Genomic DNA, 22,454 nt, shown 5'->3' on the forward strand with positions numbered 1-22,454 from the left:
TGTAACTTGTATTTTTTATTTTAGTACCTGGCAATCTTGGTGGAAACAGTCTTAACTTGCTTTTCTTAGCCTATAAATAAATCAAAATTACTTCTGTCCTGATGAGCAATAATCCTGAAAATTGTTTGCAGGTAAAAAGCAAAAAAGTAACAATTTTAACCGCTCACTTGCACTCTGACATTTCAGCCAGAAGCACCTGTTCCCTTCAGGGAAAAGAGCAGTCAGTAAAACAGGACAACCACTAATGTTATCCATGCTTTTATCCCTCTGTGACCAGCTGACTGGAAACACCAAGGTCATTCAAAGACTCCAATCCTGCTTTAGGAGAGAGAAAAATTATCTTCCTGACTATGTGCATTTTCTCTAAGTGCAATATAATTTGAGCAGAAAATAACTAATGTGATACCAAGTGCACTTTTACCCAAACAAAATCTTAAAAGCATCAAGACAATAAATGAGCATTAGTCATAGTTTTGGCTGTATGCACAAAATTTAAGAAACCCCTGCACTCTAATTCACATCAATTCCACATAACTCCAACCTATGTCTCTTACCAGGCTTCTTTTTTCATTTAAAGTACAAACTTCATACCTGATAGAAAAACAAACAAACCAACCATACAATGACAGTTCTGCTCAATTTAGAGCTTGCTTCACCTTGTGGGGAGAGACCACAATGTGCAAAAAACCCCAACTTATTTACTGAGAATTAGAATGACACATTTTGAAAAATGCACAAGCACTAACTACTTTTGATGTTTTTAAACTCTGCCTTTGCCTTTTATATTTCACATTTAAGAAGAGAGAGCCTCAGACACAGAAGTGTTACATTTTATTCACAGATTTCGTATTTGTTGAACTGGGATAATGTATCGCCAAGCTCTCTGAATCAAGTCCCAGTCTCCATTTTGCTGCATTTTTCAGAGGTCACAGAAGAGCCAAAAACACTTTATCAAGGAGTGGTGAAGTGAAGCAGAAAAATAAAAACTAAACTCAGACTGTGCACTTATAATCATTTTTTTATCTTAATAAATCAGTTTAGGTTTTTTGTTTAATTACATTTGACTGGCCTTGTGGCTGAAAGAATGGAAATTATTACTAGAAGAAAAGACAGTGGCAGGAAGGTAATGATAAAGCTCCTGTAAAGTGACATTTTTGGATCAGGCCAAATTAGCAGAGACCTGTCCATTTTTCTGGTTTTTTCACTCTGCCTAAAATGAATTGTGGAAGAAGACCACACCTCAGTACACGTGATCTATTGATCTGCCAGGAGACAGATTCCAAGTTTCCCTTTCTTAGTGACACAGGAAATGCTCTTCTGAAAAAAGAGATCATCAGAAGGGAAACTACATGCAAAGCTGGATATTCTACAGCACAATCATTAAATTTGTGTCAAAGATTGATGGCAGAAACCAACAGGCAACTCACTTGAGCTTTATAAAAGTGTAGCATCTGCAAATGGGGATTAAAAACAAAACCAAACCACAATAGAACAAGGACAGCAAAAAATGACAAGCAGCAAACCCAGATGACTTAAAGAGGCCTTTGATAAACTAGGAATATTAAGCCCCTTCACCCTTTTCTGTCTCCCCAGCACTGCATAAGTCATCTTTGGGCAAATTATTTTAACATTCTGTTTTCACCTGATAGATCTTTTTTGCTTGTACAATCCATTTTGGAGGCATAACTTGTTTTCTTTGCTAAGATTTCATTTCCTCCCATCTCAGAACTTGATGAAATCTATTTCTTAGTTACTCATCTCCCAGTGAAAGCTGACAACAAGCATCAGACAAAATGTAGCTGTCCCATATGAGGTAATTCATTTCTGTCAAAGATTAGACATTTTTTCCCCTTAACATGAGATGACTGATATTGTTCTGTGAGATCCAAAGGGACAATTTAACCACTTAAGTGCCAAGACATCCTGAGGATTGGATTTTCTCCTCAAAGCACACAATCCAATGGTGAAAGCAGATGGAAGCCTCTAGAAGGTCTGGTAATTTCCTTCCTTTTGATTTGAGACTTTGCCTCACTAAATATAGGCCTAATCAAGCGTTTTGCATTTGATAAGTTCTGCAAAATAACAATATTTTGAAATTACATATTTGAAAACTTCTAACCAGTAAAAATGTATTTTCTCTTCTATAGAGTAGAGGGAGAGAACCTGAAGTATGTTAAACTTATTACTATTCATGACATTAATGGTAATGAATTTTTTAAATTGAAATTCAGCTCTCACCTGACTTCCCATCCACATTAAATCATAATCATCCATCAAAACTCGGGGAAATCCAGGCCATGTGAGCTCATCATCCAACTCTCTAACAGTGAAAGAAGGGAGAGGAAAACGTGAGGTACAAACCCTGCTGCAGCACAGGAGGGTCAGTTCTGCTCAAGTGGGTGCTTCTCCCTCCCATGGGACTGGGAGCACACAGAAACCTGCCTAAAATCTGCCTTGGTTCCTGGGCTCCGTGGGACCAGGGTGCTGGGAGAGGGCTGACTCAGCTGCTGCAGCTTGGTGATGCTCCAAACAATAGCAAACAGCAGATGAAGGAACAGAAACAACCCAACCCTGATGCCTCAGGTTTTAGCTTTTCTAGTTTTCAGATTCTGTACTGCTTTGGTGTGTACTTCTGAGCTTCATAAAAGGGATAGTAAGCTCTCTTCACAGAGTAGGGAGACAAAACAATTCCTTCTCTAGCTGGGGACCAAGGACAAATGATCCAAATTTCAGACCCAAGAGCACAAACAACATGGACTGAAGAGAGAAAAACAAGAAGGATGGAACTTTATAACCTAAATCTTTAATTGGACAATTAACTCCAATATACAAATGGAGCAGAACTTATAAAAGTGAGAGACCCAGTGACTGGTCATCCATTTTGTGACCATTTTGGGTTCAGCCCTGGCTGGGCTTTTATTCTGCCCATTGAGGCCTTCTAATAAATCCCTGCTTTATTCTTTAACTCCATCTAGCCAGCCCCTGTTCTAGGTCAGCCTTCTCAAGTCATCAGCCCAACCCACCCCTCTCTGTTAAATGGCTAAAGGCCCTCAGGACCCTTCAGCAAAGGTCTGACAATGAAATTTGCTGGATCAGGCCACAGCCACAAGCACAGCATATTATTTAATTTCTGACAGTTAATTGAACCTTTTCCAGAGAGATAGATGAAAAAAATAGAAAGCAAAACGTTTTGGTGATGGCATCTGATGTTTTCCTCAAGAAATAGCTCTTGATGCCAAAAATACTTAGGAATCAGCATTTGAAAGGTTAATTAGATTCTCCATAAGCATTTCAATTACAGGAATGAGAAATTAGCCCATTTAATACATATTTAATATGTATCCCAATGCATCCTATTTGTTTCCAGATTTTCTCTGTCACAAGACTTTTCTTTTGCAGACAGCGTTTATTAATTGCACCACCCTCTGACAAAGCAGTGTTTACAACTTAGATCACCTCTGGAGGCCAAAGGCTACTCCAACCAAGATCTTTATTTAGTTGCAGTTGTTTATTTCTTCCATCAGCAACAGAAAACCTGCTCTATTCACAGCAGTGAGCTGAGAAGTGAGCCAAGTGCTGCGTTTCCCACACCAAACCCTAAATCTGAATTCTGCACAATGAAGCTGTACTTGCAGACCCAAGATACCCTCTGAGTAGCCATGAATTATACACAGAGCTGCCCAACCTTGTTAACTGCACAGGAGTAGTCATGCAGAAATTCTGGGATGTAGTGCACCCTCTAGATTTCGTTCTAGTTTCAAATTGCATGGATCCAGATGTAGATAAATAAGCATTTGTGAGATGAGAACAGTTTCATGTTTTGGAAGAACAGTTTTCTTTCTGAAAATAAGGCTTTATCAAGCTCAGAATATTTGGCAAGAACATACTAATTGTTCCTTACTCATATTTAGAAAGTGCAACTAACAATGATTCAGCAAGTTATAAATATTTAGTTTGAATTTCAGTAATTCAATTTCAACTCTACTTCTATAAACAAACAATATTAAGAGTCGCTAGAGTGCTTTAAAAAGTTACACTTCAAGTCAAATAAACAAGCCTGAAACATTAAAAATTGGTGACAGATGAATGAAAGGGAATGGAAGCAATTTTGTAAATAAATGGTAATACCATACAACTGAACAGTCTGTGCTAGGGTTTGAGGGTTTTTTCCATGTCCATAAGATTTATTTATAATTTTTCCCCTGAACTCACTCAGCACAGAAATCCACCTAATATCTACCATTCCATGGGGAATAAAGAGGGAGAAAAACTGATTTGTACCATGCTTTGTACAATATCTCACTTCATTTCTTCTGGGGTAGGTTTTTTATGTATATGTAATTCTGAAAATATTTGATTAACACACAGGATGAAATTCCCTCAGACTGTTTTAAATTAAATCCAAACAATTTGCCAGTACTGAGCAGACTGACCCTGTCTCTGTGTTCCATGGATCTCTAGCAGTGAGCCCAAATTAGTACTCATTCACAGAAGCAGTCAGAGTCCCTGAGCTTGCAGCAGAAGTAGGATTAGATCTCTGCTAACAGAGCCCAAGAAAATGTTTAAAAAAAAAAAAAAAGAAAAACTTAAAAAAAATGCTACACTTGCAGCATTTTTATATTTCAAAAGTAATCAGAAGATGAGATAATTTTTTAATTGAGAAAATAAATATTGCTAATAAGGTTTTTATTTTCACCTCCCCATAGCTAGGAATTACGTCCACTAAAACGCAGTCTTAATGAATGGACAAACAATAGGTTCACTAAATACCTCAGCAGGCACACACAAGGTGCTCAAATAAGAACCTCAAAGATCTGCTGTGACACCCAAGGTTTTACTAGCTGACCATTTATAAATGACCAAAGTACTTCTCAGAAATTACAGTCTTGGAAATGGAAATAATAGTTTTTATTGTAAATTTTACCTTTACACAGGTTTGAAAGTTTTGTTTTCTTTCTTGAATTATGTGTCACAATTGTAAATCAATCTAAAACTGCTCTGTTCTCTTTGTTCCCCCATCTCATACTGCTAATCCTAATCAAAGCCACCAGTCCCATCTCTCTGAGCATTCAAAGGAAATATTTCTTAGTTTTCACGATTTGTAACTTCAATTATTTTTGCAATTATTTGCTAAATTTAATTTCTGATCTTGTTCTATAATCCCAGTTCCAATTTCTGATCAATTATTTGATGCAATTTCAAAACAACAAATCTTAAATTGTATCTCATGCAAGATTCTGGTTTATGAGTGCTCTAAGGATCAGCTATTGGTAGGACTACTTCAGACAAAAAACCACGAAAAGCTTCCCTTAGGATTCAAATCACTTGACAAATTCTGCACAACAATTTAATTAAGAAAATTAGCAAGGGAATACTTTGGACTACTGCAGTATTTTGCAAGTTTTCAGTTTCCTACCAGCAATCTTTCCCCCTCCAGTCCTGAATGACAGCTCTGATGAAGTTGTTGTGAGAGAACAGTGGATCATCTCTTATGGGACCAAAATAAAGTTACAGTCACTTCATAATTTTCAGATTGCAAAAGGCACATAAAGTGCATAAAGGTCATTAAAATTAATCAAATATTAGCAATTTAATAAGACTGGATTTGATGGGGGAGACCTGTGTGAGCATCCATTCCAGCTGAAGTTGCAGTTAAGCTGATTTTTAGTTTTATGTTCTTTTCTGATCACTTTGCAATTTAAGCATATCAAATATTTTGATACAATTTTTGCTCCTGTAACAGATTTGAGAAATCACTTAACCACTCATAAGAGTAGTGGCTCACATCCAAACAGGTTTGAGAATAAGAAAAGCTTGTTGCACAATGAGGTGCCTTTGTTTCTTGAATTACTCTCCCTGTCCTAAAGGAGACCTTTGAGGTGAATTCTGAGTGAGCAGCAGAGCTGATAGAAACAACAGCCAGGAGTCAATGATAGAGGTGCAAGAGGCACAGGGCTTTCGTGGCCAAATCTGTGTTAGAACCTCTCATTCACAAAGAGCTCCACTGCAATTGCCACCTGCAAAAAAGCAATTTGGAAAAGACATTGCAAAGATAAGGTTAATGGAATTTTGCTAAAAGCACCTCCCAAGGGATTCTCTGTTAAAAGAACCACTTTCCACATTGGATCTCTGTTTATTTCAGTTATCAGTCTCACAAATTAAGTCAGGCTTCTGACCATATAAAGTGTATAAATAATATGCAGTCCTCCTTGAACTCTTCCAAATTAGCCAGCACTGAGATTCAGGTTAAAGACCTCAAAATAGCATCATCCAAACTGCAGAATTTTTCATCCCACAAGGAAACTCAGAAGTGAATAGCAATGGACTGTTTACAATAAAATCAGAACAGAAGTTCTGTTAACTTTCCCACTTTATTCAACTTGAGAATTCCGTCTGAAAAGGGAGTACCAGCAGAAAAGCCATTGAGAACACAGAGCTAAAAACTGCAAAAAAGTAAGAAATAGTATGGAAGCTAATGAAACTACAGTGGAATTGTTAGAAATTAATATGGTTGAAGGCCAACTAAGAAACAACAAATTACCCAGCTCACTCAGATGCTCATAGATAAAAATTTTTCTAAACATTATTCCTTTTGTCCCTTTATTTTAATACAGAGCTTAGAGAATACTTTTGCTGAGGGGAAAACTGAAATACTTTAAACAAATAATTTGTTAAAAAACCCCTCCATGGAGAAGTGTGATGAAATTATTTTATTCTCTTGAACTGAATGGTCAAGGGAGATGGCATTTTCTAATTTTAAGACCTAAAACAGAAAACAGGACGTAGTAGATGTGGTTTAAATTAGGAACAGCTGTGTTGAAGTTGTACAATAAGAAATGTAATGGTATTACAGAAAGGATAAATTTAGACTCGTGGACTGAGGGTAAAAGCTTTCTGTACCAAGCAGTGCGTTTTGTTTCTGATCCAAATAACAGAAGCAAGCCACTGATTCTGAAGTGCTCTCTAATCACACAGTGCTGTATTTCAGCCCTCACATCAGAATGTCTGCAGACCTTAGTGACAATCCTCATTTTTGTCTCTGTGTTAAACAGGTTCATTTGCACAAAAACAAGGCGCTCATAATTCACCTGCAAGTCAGGTACAAACCTCAAAACTCCTTTGCAATCATTCCACAGCCAGGCTACTGTACATCCTGCTCCCATCAGCTTGTGAAGAAACAGTTTTGCTTTTGAGATATTCCTTCAAACCATTCCCATGTATTACAGGGACACTCCTATGTTGTTGGGGAAATATTAGAGAAGCCCTGCTGTGCCATTTGATCCTTGGCCTGAGTGGGGTCAGTGTGTGGAAATGTCTGGGAATGTGTTAAGTCTGATAGTCATTGGAGTTTTGGCAAGTCTCCCTCTTGGGAGCAAAGAAAGTGTGGTTTATGAAAAGGAAATAAACCTAAAAGTTTTGCTCATGATAGCTGTCCATAATACTGAGCTCCTATTTTACACAGAGTTTCTTCTGTAGGATTGGATCCTGTTTAAAGGGTATAATGAAGAAAGATATGGGCAAGTCCAGCTCTAAATAGCTTTTCCTTTTCTCTATAATTCATGTATCTGCAGCCACACACAAAGTGTTATAAAATAGATTAGACCCTGAAAAACAATGCTCCTGTTTCTATATATTTGGAGAAGGACCCTGATCTATTAATTTAGCAGGATAAGATAGCTTTTGGGTCATCAATTGTTTCTGTCATTCCTGTGAGTTACAGCTTGCCTTTCCTTTAAGTTATTGAGCAGGAAGACAAAAATTATTATTTCATCCATAATTCTATCTCTATTGATGTGTCAACTATATAAAGATATCCCAATTCAGACTGTACTTTGAATTTAAAGTTGAATGTGCTGTTTGGCAACAAAGCAAACAGAATTTTTTCCTGGGCTGCCTGTGGTGGTTTTTTAGAACTTGAAGGAAAGCTCCATATGAACAGAACTGTAATGTTAGCCAACCTGCCAATCAAGCCACTAATCCTCCACACATCTCTACCATCAGGAGACAGATACCTGGAAGCTGGTATGCAGGAGATAAAGGGGAAAGTTGGACAGGAACCAAAAAATGTTCAAAATAAAAATTAGATACAAATGTCCAGATATATTTTCCTTAAAAAAATCAAATATGAATGATATTAAAGAATTTTAACCTCCACAGATTAAACAGAGCTGTATGCACATACTGGTTGCTGTTGGTTGCTTCCAAGCACCCCCTGGAACAGTCTATTGTCTTTACTGCATTTCCAGACAAAGACAGAGTTCTTGAAAGTGGAAATAACTGCCCTGGTTAATTTTGAGTCACATCAATGACTATAGAAGGTATATTTAACTATTTAAAGAAATAGGCAATATTTTATATTCAAGTCTTCACATCTGGATACAATAAAAACATGGTGAATTGGAGAAGCAACAACATAATATCCAGAACTCACTTGAATATTGTAATTGAATATTAAACAATATGTTCTTTTATCCACTGCAAAAGAAAGAAATGTTAGGATCTCTATAACTCTGCTGTCCATTTCTACTCTTTTCTGACACATTAGGTTCAAGCAGATAAATTGCAATAATTGAACAAATCTTTTCAGATATTCTCTTCAGATATTGTAAAAAATGCTTCCTATAATTGTAAATGTCATTTCTACCCACAACTGTTGGTCTGTAGCATACACCCAGGCCATTCAGAACAGTAATTTGAAACTCCAAGTTTAGCTGTTTTGACCACGAACATAAGTTACAAGAACTGTTCATGCTCAGTGATACACTGATTATCTTTTTTTGAGATTAGGCTTGTCTTAAAACTCTGTGTGAAGTTATGAATGAGAATTTTGGGTTTTGTGAATATTCTTGCAATACTTAAAATTGGCTGGCTCCCTAAGTGTTCCTGCCAGTAAAGTAATTTGCTGGAATACTGTTGGAAAGCAAATACAGAAGGGGTGTGAATACAGTCAAAGAGAATTCATTTGCAAATCAAATGGATGGTGGAAGAGGAGTTGCATTCAATGAATTCAACAAAGACACTGTCACAATAAATACAAGAACATTTGGCAAGGATAACCTTTGCAAGACTTGCTATCTGTGTTCTGCAAAGGTATCCATATGTGTGAAGTTCCTGTCTCCGTGCAGGATTCTGTCTATTCCAACAGATGCAGAACTGGCCTATGGAACAGCTTGCAGAGCCCGATCACTAGACTAGCATTAACATTTAAAGCTGGAACAGAAACAGCTTTTCTGAAGTTACTGTATAAATAACTAGCCATTGCATATAGGAGGAAGAGAGGCTGTATAATGTTTTATTCCTATTTTATAATTCATTAAAAAAATTAACCAAATACTACCGTTATTATCACTACAGTGTGGGAAAGAAATTTAAAAAAAAGTGAATTGTACATTAGTAAAAACCAGGTACAGGGTATTTATATTTCAACTCTCCTATTCAGGAGAGCACAGAAAGATAGTCAGCAGCATTAAAAAAAAAAAAAAAAAACAAAAAAAACCCAACAATAAACCCAGGAACCTATTATTTTCTTTTAAAATTCATGAAGACACTGAAAACCAACTCTGTTTACCTCATATCTCACACCAGTAGGCAGGTCCACTCCCCCAGTTATGGTCACTTGCCACAGGAAAAATTCCCTCTCCACAGAGATCACATCATGGCTCCCTGTCAGTAGCTGCTTGTAGCTGACCTGTCCTAAGCATCTACTGGTGTTGGGCAAAAAAAAAAACACATGGATTTAACCCACTCCTATTTCTGCAAAAGGCTGTTTACCCTGGCAACAGAACACAGTAACTGGGCAAGGATGTTCCTCCTTAACCTGTCCTGCAATGGTATCAAAACCCTGACAGAAGATCTCAGGATTCGCCAAAACAATAAAATCCATCTCTGTTCTCAGGGCTTCTGTAAGTGAAAACAGCAATGAAAGAACACAGCCACATTTCTCAAATCTTATTCATACTCTTCCTGGCTATACTGTAATTGGCTAAACATGAGAATTTAAGTTGAGACTTGACTTATGAGTTGACAATTTAACGCTGCATTTTTTAATAAATATAATTATATTCCCCTTCAGTAGAAAAGTTTAAAAACAGAAAAACTTAAATTTGAAGTCAAGCAAAACCACCCTTTGAAATATTTGTCCTGGCTAGCATTTCTAAGATTTTGATTTCATTACATTTCAAAATGAAAAATTTTTGAAACTATAAATTTTTTGTAGGTCTGTTAATTTCTGATAGACTATAGCTAGGATCTGTAGAGACTCAGGAAAAACAAATTAATTGCAAAGCTTGCCTGATGCCTTAAAAAAAAAAAAAAAAGTATGTCCAGGTTAGGCAATAACACTTGTGTGGGGTCCAGCTTCCAGCTGAGTTCCAGAAGATTGTAGAGTCCATACTGCCTTTTTCAGTGAGGCTGCCCAAAGGAGGATTATGGCACACTTGGTCAGTTCTGAGTTTGAACCAGGTTCCAGAGATGAAAGCACAGGAACTAATCTGTTGAGCTATGAAGTTCACTGCTGTGCTGGTTTATAAAAATCCTATTAGCAGTGTGACTGAGGGGTCAAAAGATAAGATAGCAGACAGCTGGAAATGATGGATCAGACAAATATTTTAGACAAGAAAGGTATTTCTTAGACATGTTGTACTTAACCATGTACTATACAACCAGGAAGTACTGCTGTCTAAAGGGTAACTGATTCTCTTATTGCTTCAGAATTTTTAGGTTTTAAAGTGCTTCTGTGCTATCTGCTAGGCCATCTTATGTCATAATGACTTAACATTCATTTTGGCTTCAACAAGACATTAGGTAAGAAATGCATATATAATGCACAATTAGCAAATTTTACAAAAATTAGCAATTTTTTCATTTATAAAAGAAAGAACAAGAAATGACATAGTCTGAAAAATTATCAGAGGTACCAATAATCTAGGTATGCTTAAATGCAGAGTGATTAAGAACATATAACGACAGAACCAGAGGGAGGCACCTAAATTATTGATATCAGTCCCCTTAGATCCCCTTAGTGAAGACAAACAGCAAATTCTTAGTCCAACAACTTGCACAGACCATAGCCTTTGTAGCTCCATACCTTTCAACAATGTTCAAGTCAAGTTCAAAAAGTAACAGCTGAGATGACTATAAGGCATAGTAGGAACAAAAAAAAAGAACATCGCTGGAGTATTACAGAACTGGGCAAAATCCCAGATAATCATAGAAATGTAGTATCCATCCAGACAGGAAGAAAGCATTGCTCCCATTCCAATCTCTATGTGTTTTTATCAGTCTGACCTGACAAAACTTTTCTACCTGATTTCAAATATCTAAATCGTTGTACCTTGAGATTTGAGTTTTACACACACCAACCAGAAACCAGATAATGCATGTGGAGGGAAGAGGAGCACTGACATTCTGCCAACATAGCACTGCTGGAGATAAGACTTAAATACAAGGACTGGGAAGCTGATAGAAAGTTGCTAAAAAGGGAAATCTGTACATTGGATATTGAGGATGGACAGAAGGAGGTCCTAAAAAACGTCTCTTGGCTGACCTACGCAGAAAAGTAAAAAAATGAGTGTGCTCATGAAACACATCGATTTTTGAGATTCAGAACTATTGCCAGTAATAACATGCCCCCAAATGCTCAGGGTTTCAGCACAAGCCCTTTGACACAAGGCTATAAACACTGCACCAGTGTTACCAACTTATTGCAAAAGTTCTGTACCTTCCCAGCGATTTCTCGTGGGCACTCCTCACAGCACTGGCTCCTTCCCCCTCACAACACATCCTGCAGCTCTCTTCTGGACTAGCTAAGCCTCTCTTTTATAGCCCTCACCTTTATTGGACACACCTGTGGCCTGTTAAGGGCAGCTGGACACACCTGTGGTCTATTAGGGCAGGCCTGTTGCTAATCTTTGCTCGTTAGTACAGCTGCACCTCTTAGGGGTGAGATTGCCTTCTTCGCTATCTCTGTTCTCTTCCATTCTATCCCCACACAAGTGGGGAGTGAGAGAACCCTCTCCTCATTCCATGTGTTTTTTAAAGAACTATACATTTTTTTTTTCCCCCTCAAGGTTATGGGCGCCTCAGCTGACTCATGTTCTGGTTATATGCAGGAATCCAACCATTGCTTCAAAGGGTGATACTCTTAAAGAGGGGGGCACAACACAGTTTGCACCAATTTGCCCAGAGACCAAATGTACTGCACTGTGAAAAAGGCAAAAATACTAAAAAGAAGTGTAAGTTTAAGTTTTTGTTTTTTTTTTTTTTTTTTTAATTGAAATTCAATTGAGGAAAGTTTAATGGTTTATAATTTCATTTTTTTTGTTAATTCTAAGAAAATTAGCTAGAGCTTGGAATTTATGAATTGAAATTTCATGGAGGCTAAAACTTAGATATAGATTAGTCCATTGCAAGAGGAATGAAACCTGCCCATGAGTGACACACTTGCAAGAAAGACTATTACGACTTCAGGATAAACCAAGTAGGAAGAAATAGCATCTTATTTGAATTTCAGGATTTAGTCCCGCAGAACTCTTTTGTTAAAATATTTTTAAGTAATGAAAATCACATATTTTATTATTTTTATTGAAAACAGAAACCCTCCCCCCAAAAAAAATAAAACCAAAACCACCCCTCAAACAACCCCAAAACCCTGCAGTACTTTGACCAACTGTAAAGGCAGTTACCACAGAAATTCCTACTAGTATTGACAACACATAATCAGCTTAGAATCATTAAATGCTTTGGGTTAGAAGCAGCTTTAAAGCTCATCTTCTTCCACCCCTGCCATGGGCAGGGACACCTTCCACTACCCCAGGTTGGTGCAAACCCCCTCCAACCTCATCCTAAACACTTCCAGGGATGGGGCAGCCACAACTTCTCAACACAAACTCTTTCAGTGTCTCACCACACTCATAATAAAAAAATTTTTCTCCTATTCAATCAAATTTACTGTATACTTTTGAATATTAGATAATTAGAGACTTCCATAAAGTAATGTAATATTCCTTTTCTTATATGACCTGATAAGAGTTTTTCTACAAGATATAGCAATAAAAATTAGGATTTTTAGTGTCAGATTTGATATGCTTCCACTTATTTCCTTTTACTAGTAATAATATCGCAGCAAACATGATTTCTTTCAGTGCCCATAGAGATTGAAAAGCTCAGATTAACTCTGCATACTCCAAGAACAATTTAATTATTTTTATTTGCAGGAGGTGACAAACCATGTTATTGATGCTGGAATCACTGAAGGATTGCACTCAGGAAATTAGGCTTTTTCCCACCCCAGACAAAAGCACTGTTTTCTCAAACCATTAATTTAATATCCCTCCTTAAATTGCTTTTAAAGAATTGTCGTGTTACTGTGCACATGGAGTCACTTGCCTGGAAAATGATTTCTATCTTTTAATAATTTCTCTCTTTTAATACATATTTTGCTATCAAAGGTGGAGTAACACTTAGTCCTTGCTATAAAAGACTCAATATCATTTTGTGTGAGAAGCTCTGTGTGTTATATCAACCCCTCCAGAAAGAAAAGAATTTCCCTCTTCTTGTGCATACCTATTTCCTTACACTGCATCCTTAGATATGCCTGTAGAAACCTCTTATGTGTATCACTAAATATTTTTCAGTGCAAAGATGTTCTTGCCATTTTTGTTTCCTTCTCAAAAGCTGTCCTAGGTTCCATCTCTCTTCTCAACTCTTACATGGCTTAAAAGAAATTATACAAACCTGAGTGCTTAGTTAAGAAAGATAATCTATGTTCCATGCTTCCCACAAGCTGACAATGCACCTGGGACAATTTGATGCTGTTTCCAAACAAAACCAGACAAATTGGTATTAAAGAAATACTGTAGCTCAGCCATAATTTCCTCATGAGCTGTGACTACCTTAATTTGGACAAAGGCATTTCCCAATAATAGGATCATAACACTGCCTTTGGTAGAAAATCCTCTGCAGAACACTGGATGCTGATGCTGTTTGGAAGAGGCACAACAAAGTCATCTGTCACCTGAAATACTCATTTGGGAAACCTTCTATGCTGTAAAATCCTGAAACGTAGTGATATGAAACTGGAATGCTTTTTCCTCCTTAAATTACAAGTTTTAGTGAGTGTAAAGGTCTAAATAGCATGGCAAGCTCATGTGATGGGAAGTACAGCCAGCAGATTTTGTGTAATGCTGTAGATGTGATTCTGTACTGATGATTTCAGCTTATATTGCACTTCAAATAGGAGTGGTAGAAAAGTTTTCTGTTACCTCACAGTAAGCTGCTGTAAATCAGTATCAACTCTACTCCTTACAAAGCATTGTTGTGCTCCAGAAATTGGAAACTGGAGTTCATGTCAGCACAGAGAGAAAGACTTAAAAAGAGCTCCTTTCCCCAAAACAGGCACCAGTTAAGAGCTGTAAGCCTGAGAGAGACATCTTCAAAACCACAGCAAAAACAACTTACTGGTCAGGGAAATGATCAAATACTAGGAATCTGAGAGTACAGGGAAAAAAAAAATAGAAACAGTTCCAGCTAATCCTTTTTTTATAAAGTAAAAATGCCTTGTAGATATAGAGGACCAAAGTCAAATTATTAGTTTTGCCAAATATCTCCCATATGTGTTTTTCATATCATGTACAGGACTGCTTCACATGGGCTACATGTTTAGGCACATTCTGAAAAATGTATCTAAAAATACGTGCACATTCTGACACATGTACACACATAGATTCTTCTCCCTCCACTTTCATCTCCTTTCATCCATCTCCCTCATCACAGATGCACACACACCTCTGCTGAAATGAAATAATTCTCACTGCTTGAGTTGGCTACAGTCTTAAGTTCAAACTAGTGATTTTTTTTTCTTCTGTGTTCACATCTATATTTTTTCTCTACAGGATTTAAAGCCTGAGAAGCATGAAAGATAGAGTGAAAATAAATTTGAATTCTATATTACAAAAAAAAATGTGAATATCAAAAGATTCTTTCACAGCTGTGTGACTGCTGGCATTTGTAAAGAGTCAAAGAATCCTGGAATATAAAAAGGCAGAAACACAGTTGGTTTTTCAATCAAGTATATGGAGGAAAAAAAAAAAAATCTATAGAAACAGCAAGAAGGGCTAAGGGTGGGTGACAGGTAAAACCTATTTCCTTAATTTAAACAGTCATTTCTAGAATCACTTGAGCAGGAGGATGATATGAAAGATTGACATATTCAGTTCTACTCTTTAAACTGTGGTTTGCATTTTACCAGCAATATAAGGAAGAAGATGAAAGATGTCTTTCCTTATTCCTTACTTAATTGAAGTGCCTATTTAGAATGACATTTAATAAAAGATACAATTTTTGTGTGGTTATTATTTGTATTACCAGAGCATGTAAGACGTTATCATGTAAGTGATAAACCAGCACCTTGCTGTGATGGTGATTCAGGTATTGAGAAATGACTTTGTGTGACTCCAAGCATGTTCCATATTCTGCAATGCTAATGGGAGGAAGGAGACAGGACTGCTTCTTTAATTCCACCAGTAAATTTTTGTGTGCTGTTCAAAAACTATAGCAAAAAGGATCTTCCATTGCTAGAAAGTTTCTGGCTCAAGAGGAGCAACAGCAAAGACTCAGTAAGGTGGAACTGCTTATTTTGCCCTACCAGCAACCCAATAATGTCTTGTAGTCTCCTGGGAATAAATGTTCAAATTAATATCAAACAATCTGGGGTGCAAAATGAAAGATTTTTCACAATGTTCTTCTGAAACATTTTAAAAGTGAAAGTTCTTAGTGAAGTAGAAGGGAAGTTACTCACAAAAGGCCGATGCTTGTGCTCAGTTTTATAATTTCGCATTGTTTCATCCTGTTCCATTTTCTTACTTCTTCTAATCCTCAAGTCACCCTCACTCTTCATGGATTCACAGGCTCCCAGGCTGGTACCAGTTACAATAACTCATTGCCACTAAAGAAGTTCTGCTCTGAGGTTTTCAACAATACTTCAAGTCCTTAGATACAGAATTACCATAAATTGTAAAAATTTTGTATTTCTCTGTTTTTAGAGCCTGATGATACCCATTAGAAAAAACTTCTCTTTTGATTAATTCTTTTAATTCTTGCAGGTTCTTCTAGACTCAAGAATAAAGGAGGTAAAATAAAAAGACTGTTTGGATGTCCTGTAACAGAGAAGAAGAAGATGCTTGTTGGTTTTGGTGAACTCATCCTGAATAGAGCTAAGGTTTGTATCAGGTATTGGTTTGTTCTGTATCCTCACCAAATATGCATACAAAACCCTGCAGTCACTAACCACAAGTGAGCTGGTTTGTATATTACATGATTAGATCTTGAAGGTCCCTTGCAACACAAACCATTCCATTATTCTAACAGTCACTGTCAGTAAAAAAATAAGCCAAAAATCAGAAATCTGGCATGCTGATAGTTAAAGAGCTGAATGTGAGAGCAAGATACAAGCAATATTCTTGACATGGCATCTAATGGACTGAACTACAGAAAAACCCCAGGAATACTGAAGCTTTTGTAAATACTTTTTTATATATTACAGACACTGTTGAAGGAAGGGCTTTCATTCAAAGCTTGCCAGAAACTTGATAGAAATGTTTACTCATTATTACTATATTGCAGTTCATTGGATATCACAAGTTTTAAACTAATTACTGATTTTTTTTTTCTAATCTCTCCTATTTGTTGGCTCTTAAACTAACAAATATACAAAGCCTGACCACCATGCACTCCATTTTATTTTGTGGGGAAAAACTGCAAAAACTGCCTTTATGGATACACATGGTCAAGATCTTTTGATTTTGTCTTTAGATTTGCTTCAGTCTCCTTTCTCAAAGTGTTTCTAAGGCAGCAGAATATAGGTGGCTCACAAAAATGCCTTTTTATTTTCTTGTGTACATGTCATATAAAAATGTATCATATGGAAAGAGCATAGCTGCTAAAATATAAAGTTAAATGTCAATTGGAAGAGAGAGCATTTGATCTGCATCTTCTGTGGACAGTTTGCCCTTTGGATAAGCAGCTACTGTAATTATGAAAAACTGGAGATTGCTTTGCATGGACTTTGCTTATTCCACATAGACCAGTATAATGTTTTCCAGCTAAGTAAGCTGGGTTTGTCCCTAAAACTGAACAGAATAAATGCAGTTGAGCTATAGGACAACAGAGTTGGTGAAGACTGAGCTCACCATGGTGAAAGTGTCCTTTAAACCGTTACCTCCATTTTGTAAATAGGCTATTCCAATTATTAGATAAGTGTAATTAGAGCAGTTGGGTTTTGGAAAAGATTTTAAGGAATTTGAATCAGAACTACATCAACTGCAGTAGTGAAAAAAATAATATATGCGTATGCGTGTGTTTATATTTATCATTATAATGAAAACTTCCTGCCCATCCTTGGGGCATCCAGCAGTGCCCCCTTAAACTGGTATGGCCAGCAATGAGGGCACCCATGTGCACTACCACAGGTTTTGCTTTACTTGCCGAGTTCTGTGTAGCACAGCTTGACAAGATGCAAAACTCAAAGCTAACTAGGAAATCTATAGTAAATAAATGCATATCTCTAATGAGCTGAAAAAGTAAAAGGTCAGAGGCTGAGTTTTTGACAACATCCTAAGGAACATTTGCAGCTGTTGGAAACACAACCTTTGACATCACAGTTGACTGATTTTGAATTCTTGAAATAATACTTGAAAAAATATCGTAGATGCTTTTCATATGAAAAATAAAATAGGATCACAAAAAAAAAAAGAGAAGGAGAAAAAGGAAGTCTTTGCAGCACACCTTCAGAATTGTTTTTTATTTTTTTCTTTTATATTCTATTCAGCTTTTATCAAAGTAGCTACATCAAACTAAGCTCCTCTCAGAGGGCACATCATTTGAAGCCAGTAATGCCAGAAAAGAAGCTCCTTTTTCAGAAATGCTTGCATTTTAGCTAACTGCCTTTTTCCCCTTGACCAGTTCTAAGCGGTAAACTCTTCAAACCTCCATTCAGCTCCAGAGAAAATAAAAAATATATTCCTTTGTTTGCAAACATCTTAAAAATATATGAAACAACTCTGATCTGATACTTCCATCATAACATGTTGTCCTCAGTAAGCTTTTAGAAGAGCATTAAAACACTGCCAAAATTCTCATGAAGTTAATTTCTCTCCCTTACATACTCTCAGCTCAGGACAGGAAATGTAAAACTGATTTCTTCTCCCCCTCTCATATGAACTGTGCTCTTAAGTGGGTAGCTGGATGCCTTGTCAATTAAATATCCAAATGTTGAGTATTTAATAGGTATCCCTAGAAATAGGTATCTCAAGCTCAATATCCCGCTTTGTGGAATCAAAAATTTAAAATCAATTTTAAACAGATCAGAAATGAAAAATATACGTTTGTATAAACAAAGCAGTCGCATCACTTCATAACTATCTACAAACACAAATACAAATTAATCCTGAAGATTCATTTTCTCCACAGCAAAAAAGCAAACAAGCACTGCTCATAGGCAGCTCTGTGCTCAGTCAGCAGCAGTCAGGGCTGCCTTCAGTGGCTCTGCTCTGTGTTTATCACCCTGCTGGGCTCAGCCTGGTGCTGCAGCCCTTGCTCTGTGAGCAAGAGGAGCACAAACATTGGTACCTCAGACTCCTGGGTGCCCCATGGATAATGGACAGGCTGTCCAGGGAATGGTTCTGATTTTTATATTATATACTAATCATATATACCCACACTTGAGAGCAACTGCAAGCAAAACAAACATTGCTTTAACAGCAGGTTTTAAAGGGAAAATACACCAAGGGGAATATTTATCTGTGTGCTTCAATGTTAGCTGTGTTTTATGACACAGAATTTCTATGGTAAAAGCACAGTGATACTGGTAAAGCTTTTTTCTTCCTGTTTAATCCACACTAAATTGCATTTGTAGTAGGCAGCAGTATTTTTTGCCTCCATAAGGTTGACAGAGAGGCCCAGTAATTGTGCTATTCTAATACTGAGTAACTGATCTTTAGTATTATCCCTTTTACTAGGGGATACATTTCATGCAACTCCAGAAACAGCAATGCACTTATAACAGCAGATGAATTAGCCCTCTGCAATTTTTTTCCTATTGTCATTTTGCTTCTATTGGTTAGAAACCATCTAACAAAAAAATTATTACAAGGCATAAAATATGAGCAGATTGCCCATCTAGCATCTGTTTATGTAACTCGTGAAATATTTATACCGAAATCTTATCATTCCTCATTTTCACATATTTTGATTTTGTTCCTTCACTGTAACAGATAAAAAATAAAAAACATGTCATGTTGTAAATTTGGATTTCCTTTTTCTTTCTTTAAAATTTAGACCCTTCTGACATTTTCAGGAAACTAGAATGTCAGTTAGACATAATCAGTAATTCATTTAAAGTAATTGCCTTTAAAATTGTCTTAGGTTTCTGTTATGTCTCTCAGTTAAACATGAACTGTAAATACTTCTAATATGATGTTTCAAACTGAGATTCAAGCTAACTGCTTTGCAAACTCTGCCTGCTGCTCTGCTACATCAAAGGATCATGAAACCTGACATTAAAATGCAACCACCTCTTGGTGAAACAGGAGCAAACAACAACAGGTACGACTCAAAAAGGAAGAAAATTACTTGGGCAAAACTGCAGGGAAGATTTCTGTAGGCAGTGTGACCTTGAAGACAGGTTCAGAAAAAAATTAATCAGATGAAACAGGTAACAGGAAAATGACTGTTTGGGGCTACATGCCAGGAGGCCCTGAGGCAGCACCTTCAGGGAGCAGTGGACATGCAAGGCTAAAAAAGGCTGTTAGGTTGTTGTGTTTTGCTGCTTTTTTTATAATATCTTAATGGATCCAAGGGAAAGAGCCTTGTGCAGCTGCAGCTTTGTGTGGACAAAGAACTGTTTAAATCTGGACACTTTGTTTAAATTTCTGAAAAATTAGTAGGAAAGAATATTTGAAGTGGGAGCTAATCCTCCCTTGGAGTCTGACAAAACTACTTTGAGTGTAATGGTGGTCAGAAAAATAAATGGATGGAGACCACCACAACCACTGTCATAACACTTAAAATTTCACCCTTTTCATACCAAATGAATAATTTTAAAAAAATCCTGAATTTAGGGGACAAAGCATATTCACGACCATTTCAGTCATATGCAGCTAAGTTGCCTCTTGTATTTAAGCTATTATCAAGGCTTAATTACTTTAAATCAAATACTTTAAACCAAATACAAATCTCTTTTGGAAGAATAGTTCTGAATGTCAAACACAACTGAACTGCACAACTTCAATGATTGGTTCTCCAGTGACTGACATCTGAACATATTTAATTGCATAAATATTCCTCTATATTTAGCACTTCTGTCCTGGTTTAGGACAAATTTGGGAGGAAACTTCCAAAGGGGTCCTGCTAGAAAGCAGATTTAAGTGGCTCCTGCCCCAGCTGGTTTGGGGAAAGATTTCTTTGGAGAAAAGTGGGAAAAACCTGTTTATTTAACAAGTAAAGTATTCACAAGCATACAAAATGAATAATATTAAACAATAAAACCTCTCACTTTTCTGAAGAGATGGCAAATTCAGAAAATCCTTTTCCCCTCAGATTCTTATCAGTCCCTGTTGCGTTGGAGATCCGTGTCCCAGGCCCCAGTGGGGCACAGGCGTGAGCTTCTGATGTTTTTCTGGGTTTTCAGTCCAGAGCAGGGCCAAACAGCTCTAAGAAAAAGAAAAGTGACAATCTGGGAAACTTCTCTGCCTCAGCAGCCCAAATTAGTGTTCCCCTACACTGCCAGTCGGCCTTTTTCCACCTCTCCAGCCATCCACACAGAGCATTGGCAACCATCCATGGATCAGTGTAGAGGTAGAGCTTTGGCCACTTCTCTCTCTCAGCAATGTCCAGGGCCAGTTTAAAAGCCTTGAGTTATGAAAGCTGGCTTGATCCACCTTCTCCTTCAGTGGCCTCTGTGACCTGTCGTGTGGGGCTCCATACGGCTGCTTTCCACTGCTGCTTCATCCCTACGATGCGACAGGAACCGTCAGTGAAAAGAGCGTAGCGCGTTTCCTCTGGGGGCAGTTGGTTATAGGGAGGAGCCTCTTCAGCACCTGTCCCTTCCTCTTGTTCCTCTTCATCAGTGAGACCAAAACTTTCCCCTTCGGCCCAGTTTGTAATTATCTCCAAAATCCCAGGGCAATTCAGGTTTCCAATATGGGCGCACTGTGTGATGAGGGCAATCTAATTTATTCCGTGTGGCATGGTGGATAGTGGGAACCTTTCCTTTGAACACCCACCCCAGCACCAGTAGTCAGGGTGCCGAGAGGAGTTGTGCTTCTGTTCCAATCACCTCTGAGGCAGCCTGGACTCCTTCATGGGCAGCCAAGATTTCTTTCTCTGTGGGAGTGTAGTTGGCTTTAGACCCTCCATAACATTGGCTCCAAAATCCCAGTGGTTGGCCTCGAGTCTCCCCAGGCACCTTCTGCCAAAGGGTCCAGGACAAGCCATGGTTCCTGGCTGCAGAGTAGAGCATGTTCCTCACCTCTGGAGCTGTCCTGACTGGGCCAAGGGCTACTGCACGAGCGATCTCCTGCTTGATCTGGGCAAAGGCTTGTTGCTGCTCAGGGCCCCAGTGGAACTCATTCTTCTTGCAGGTGACCAGGTAAAGAGGGCTCATGATCTGTCTGTACTCAGGAATGTGCATCCTCCAAAAGCCTATGGCATCTAAGAAAGCTTGTGTTTCTTGCTAGTTGGTGGAGGCATTGCTGTGATCTTGTTGGTGACCTCAGTGGGAATCTGATGCTGTCCATTTTGTCACTTTACTCCCAGGAACTGGATTTCTCTGGCAGGTCCCTTGACTTTGCTCTTCTTGATGCTCTTCTTAATACACAAAATTTGGAATTTTGTGACTAATGCTGCCATTATCTAGATGGAGGATTCCTGATTATTTGGACTGTACACAAATTGCTTCGCAGCAGTTCAGTCGCAATGCTAATGCAGCGCGTGATCATTGAAATGCACAAGAGCAGCAAAATGCAAACGCAGACATTTGTTTTCCAGCCAATCTGATATAAGTGTAATTCATATCACTGTAATGAGATCTGCTTACTTCCTGTCTTTTTTGAAGTCTCTACACCTTCTCAAGGGCAAAATTGTTTTCTAAATAGAGTGTGCCTGAATTCAGTCTCTTCTGTTGAAGTACTCCATCAGAGAGAACTAAAATAGCTCCTATTTACACATAGAGCCTGTCCTTATAATATTTGCATGTTGTCTGGAAGTCTATAGCCTTCTAAATCTATAAACAGCTCACAAAGTCACACACTAATTTCTTAAGGATCAAGAAGTTGCTTAAAGTCAGAAAAAATACAAAATGCAATTACAAGCCAAGAGAAAAAAAAAAAGAAGGTACAGTATACGATTATGTATGTGATAGAATAACAGATTTTGTTACTATTTCAGCTTACCTAGGCACA

At 37.6% G+C, this 22,454-nt stretch overlaps 1 long non-coding RNA gene across 1 annotated transcript in view; it reads right to left on the reverse strand.

The window, feature by feature from the left end:
* Positions 1–11,780, reverse strand: part of LOC132080589 (uncharacterized) — a 58,577-nt gene extending 46,797 nt beyond the window's left edge. Inside the window, exon 1 of the long non-coding RNA XR_009419581.1 lies at positions 11,720–11,780. This is a non-coding gene — a long non-coding RNA (uncharacterized LOC132080589). The remainder of the gene's footprint in view (positions 1–11,719) is intronic.
* Positions 11,781–22,454: the final 10,674 nt, after the last annotated feature.

This window comes from Ammospiza nelsoni, chromosome 16 (genome assembly GCF_027579445.1).
Source record: "Ammospiza nelsoni isolate bAmmNel1 chromosome 16, bAmmNel1.pri, whole genome shotgun sequence".
Lineage (NCBI taxonomy): Eukaryota > Metazoa > Chordata > Aves > Passeriformes > Passerellidae > Ammospiza > Ammospiza nelsoni.